A 5,097-nucleotide genomic window follows, 5' to 3' on the forward strand; every position below is an offset into this window, starting at 1 on the left:
TGAATGAATATCTGATGAAAATCTTTTTCGCTATACGACTGCATTTGTTTGTTATATGCTCGCTGGATACATCGAGAAGGTTCCAATCGTTGTTGCTAGGCAATTTCTGTCAAAAGTTTGTTGTATACTCTTTGGAAACATCGAGAAAGATCGAAACGCCGTTACTAGGCAGTTTCTGTCTGGAGATTGATTCCTAATACAACGTGTGTCCCATTATATCGACATCTCTAAAGTACAATTCTATGTGATTTCTAGGGAGAACAATACAACCGATCCACACCTTCGTCAGGCAAAACGTTTATCCCGTGACCGTGGCTACGTTCGGCGACCAGTTGTCACCTCGAACCCACTTTCGCTTTCACAAATATCAAACAATTACAAATGACAATTGCTTAATTACAGTTATGATAAAATCTAGGATAAAGCATTAGAAGGCTTCCTCAAAATTGCAAAGGGAAGGCTCCGGTTTTTCTTTCATCTCCGACGTATATGATAAGTACAAGCAAAGCCTTCTCCCACTCCAACGAATAAAAGAATATAAATGCTCCCTTCAAAATCATCCAGTCAGTCTAAAAAATTCTTAACTTACCCAAGTATCGAAAGTGTATCATCGCGAACCGAAAATAATATTGTACAAATTGAGTAAAAATTAAAAGAACTCGATCTCCTGTTCGGAAATTGACAAGTTTCTCATTTTTATCTTAATTTTACGCGACACGTGCGACGGCGACTCAGAATCCCGCCGCATCTTCGTCATAGACAACAGTTGGAGGATCTCCTTTCTTGTGGACACGGGCGCCAACTTATGCGTGTATCCGCGCAATAAACTAAGCGGACCCGCGAGCAAGGGCAAATACGAACTGATCGCGGCCAACGGGACACGCATCGCGACTTGCGGCACTGAGGTGGATGTTAGGGTGTAAGTGCCCAAGAAATAAATTTGATGTTCAATAAAAAAGGTTTATTAAACCATTAATAATCAACAGTCAACGATTAACAATCAATAATTAACAATCACGTATCTCAATGTGTTTGCTTTGCTATTACGCTAGACTTTTCATACTTCGCAGCTCGGAACGGAATGAATCTTTTGTTCAAAACCAAACGGATTCTTTTCTTTATTACCCCTGGATATCCCCGCTACGCACGCGTTTGTTCAATGTCCTCGATGGTTGCCGCGTATGCATTCTTCCGAATATTCGGCGAAAGAACCGTAGGGATATCGATGGTACATTAGGCATGTCGGCCTTACGCTTTGAAGGTATAGCGCTTTGTGTCAATGAGCCGTCGAAAAGTTCCGTCGTCGAGTGCCACTACAGCACCATCTTAGTGTCCCTCGAACTGTCGCTTCGACGCACATTCAAATGGCGTTTCACGGTGGTGGATGTTAACACGCCTATCTTTGGCGTGGACTTCTTAATCCAGCCCAAATTAGTGTTGCCGTTTTTTCTGCTTCGAATGCGGCAATCCGTTTCGTTGCGAAGCAAATTTCATGACATAAGAGTTAAACTTTTGACTTTCGCTCCTTCCGTGGTGGTCAGGACGTGTTGGACGTGTATCGGTAGTCGACTCCTCCAGAAGGTGAGGACGAAGTCGTTTGGTGTTGAGGGCATAATGAGCTTTTTCAGGTATCGGTAAAATTGGGACGGTGTCCCGTCGCCCATTTCTTCGCACTCCAACAACTTGTGCACTCTTGCACCATCTGAATCGGCGAGTCTTGTACTAAGTTCCTTTTTTAAACGTTCGTATCGTTCTGTCGTTGGTAGATCATGCATCATGTTCTCAATCTGATCTTCATATCGTGGCCCGATATTCGCGGCAGTCGTGGTAAATTTTGTTTTGTGTGACGCGAGCTGCACCAAACTGTGCTTCTAATGCGATGAACCACGGCTTGATTCTCTGGCGGGGCGCGGAATAGTTGACTCACGGATTCTACGCTGGCCATGGCGTCCGTCGCGCTATCCTCCTTGTTGGCACTAGTCATTTTAAACGTAACACGTTCACCTCTTTTCACTTTTGATCACGTTGGGGTCACCAAATTGATGTGGATAATTGTTATGCTTTCTGCGATCGGCATAATAGCATTGAGCGACGATTATAACACTATGTCTTGTATCTATACGGATTTTAACGCAATTGACTAATACAAATTCAACTACTTGTTTCTTATCAAACAACCTACACGTTTAATCCATCTGATATGAATAGTGCGGCTACGAAAAATTACAACTGGACCAATTTTTTTTACAAATACCGTAATAGCGGAAGTTTATCAGCGAGTTATTCAGAAATTCATTCCGTTGTTCGTGGCAATGCTACTGAATACAAGTAGGCAAGACACCGGCTCATGCAGCGCGGACAACGGGAAGACGCTGGAGGAAGTTTTTCGAGATAAAACGTTTTAACTGGATTTCAACAAGCATAGCACGCAAGATCATCCGATTTGACATGTGGTGGATAGTGTATGATCGTTCGCGAATAACTCGATAACTCGTATACTTCGTTAATCACTGTTAATAACTCGAACAATAACTCGAATAATAACTGAACTGCTCGCGATCCGCTTATTTATAGTGGCCGGGGGAGAGTCGGAAAATTCGAATTCGTCTTTGATCGACGGTTGCACGTAGCGGCGACGTTATTTAGCCCGGAGTTTATTTATCGTTACGTTTCGTGCGTCAAGGCAGTGTCAATATCTCGAGGCAAAACGACATGAGTCATTCTCGATTCGCATCGTCCTCTGACTCATGTACCGCTACAGACACTTCGCTGACATTTCTTTCTGTGAAGGATGTTAAAGGACGAGAGGAACACAAAACGAAGTCGCGGACTATCACAGAAAAGGAATATCGGACGATGTGCTTCGGAGGTAAATAAAGAAATGCTGTTAAGCGTCTCTAAAAACACGACAAAAAGAATAAAAGAAAGTCATTGTGGTTCAGAAGAGGCCTATTCAACGATATTTATAATTATGTTTCCAACAGATTATTAGTTATAAGTTATCGGTTCTTATCAGAGTCAGCAAGTTCTAAAACGAAAAATTTCTCGAACGAAATACAGGAAAGGTTACAATGTTTGTCAGAACGTCGATGTAATGCTCAATTCTAACAACAGAAAGCGATCTAAAATTAAAAAAAGAAATCGCATTCTGACTACATTCTAGGTAAGCATAAACCCAGATATCGCTTATTAAAAACAAAAAATGGGCCACATGAAGGTGTAGAATCAGGTGCACTTATTTATTTCGAAGCTGCAAGAAGCGTGGAAGAAAATGAAATCATCAGACGAAAACACAGCTCAGTAGCAACAGCTCATAGATTGCGCGTAACGTAACCTATACGCTATACGTTACATGGAACACTATTGTGTCATGTCCAGTGCTCACACGAGTGCGAGTTTCAAGTTAACTGAATAACCCAGTACAAAATTATATGTATAAGAGCGATAGAGCGAACGAACTGCCTGACCTTAAATATACCACCGTCGATAAAAAGAATTATTGTACAAGTTAGATTCGACAACGACGATAAGTCGTCAATGCATGAGTGTCGAGATCTATGTATGTGATCGGATCCGGAGTGTACGTAGACTCCACTTTAGAGTCACATACAACACTATCTGCATTTTATATATTAGTAATGAATTATAATTAAGCCAATTGTTGATATAATTATAATCATGGTCGACATGTATTATATATAAGTCAATGAGATTTAGTTAATGATAGGTTAATGGGGTTAATATGTTGCTTGTCGATCACGAAAATTCTTCTATTTTCACGGTTGTCATTTAGAGAGAAACAATTTAATTATATCATGGGTATATTTAGTAATAAATTATGTTAACACAATATATAGTGATTTATCGTACTTCCGTGTACATAGACGGATATCGAAATAAGTTTCAAGTAAATCCGAATACATGTTTTCACCACTTTAATTTACAATTCTGTTATCTTCGTTCAGTTAACGTGCGTTTTATTTGATAATTTATTATAACATATTATCTTTCCTCCTTTCATTATCTCTTTGGTTATCACATTTGCCAGTAGTCAGTCGTGGTTACTTCAGAAGGAACTAGATCGTCGCTTCACTGCCGAGGAGGACGCGTGGGACCAGTGGCGATCCCAGCTGATCAACGAGGGAGGCAAACATCGAGGCGCGGAGGCGGTCCTCCCAAACTGGGAAACATGGAGAAGCCGCCGCGGCCTCCCGCTCACATACAGGAATACCCAGGTGCTCACTGGACACTGCGTGTTCAGTCAGGATGGCAGTCAGGTGACCGAGAGCTGCTCCATCGCCGTCCCAACGGACCACGACTAGAAGGAGCGGTAGCGCTAGGGGCAATGATCCCCCTAACGCCAAATTCAATAGTCAGGAATTATTAGGACTGGCTCGAACAAGCCAGAGATAACAGGCCAATAACAGAAGTTAATTCATAAGAGGTTCCTGGAGCACTGATGTCATACGCGTAGGATGATCATCGTGGAGTTTTAGTCGGTAGGATTGTTAGAACAGCGGAGTGTCCATGAAGATTTCTCCACGTACAAAAGGAAGGATCATTGCTTCGATATCATTTGAATGTTTTCTTTTGTACAGATTGTTGCTCGAATGCCAAGAAGACTTGGTAACATTAACGATTGATGAAAAATACCAAACACTTCTACATCATCAACGTCTAATGTCAATGTTTCTTTCAAAAATGAAAATATCAGTGATACAAACTATTATTTGAAAAAAATGAAAAAGTTCAAGAGGATGGAATTTATTCGGTTTTTATTACGCATTGGCTAAATACTTTTTCCAGAATTTCCAGAATAGAAAGAAACGGAAATCTCCTGGAATATTGGATACACGAAAAACATACTTATTCCAATTCTTTTATTCTTTCAGAAATTTTGTTATTCATATTTAGTTGGAATAACTGTAAATTTCTATTGAAACAGTTATTGAAGTTTCAATGTTGAAATATACGATAAAAATGTCTAACGTGGCTCAGAAATCACTAGGATCTCAATTCCTGGATTTTTCATTTTTATATTAAGGACCTAATTTTTATAGCAACTAAACTTTAGTAAAATATCAATTTTTTTGTTAT

Source organism: Bombus vosnesenskii, unplaced genomic scaffold (assembly GCF_011952255.1).
Source record: "Bombus vosnesenskii isolate JDL3184/JDL3185 unplaced genomic scaffold, Bvos_JDL3184-5_v1.1 scf7180000013991, whole genome shotgun sequence".
NCBI classification, from domain to species: domain Eukaryota; kingdom Metazoa; phylum Arthropoda; class Insecta; order Hymenoptera; family Apidae; genus Bombus; species Bombus vosnesenskii.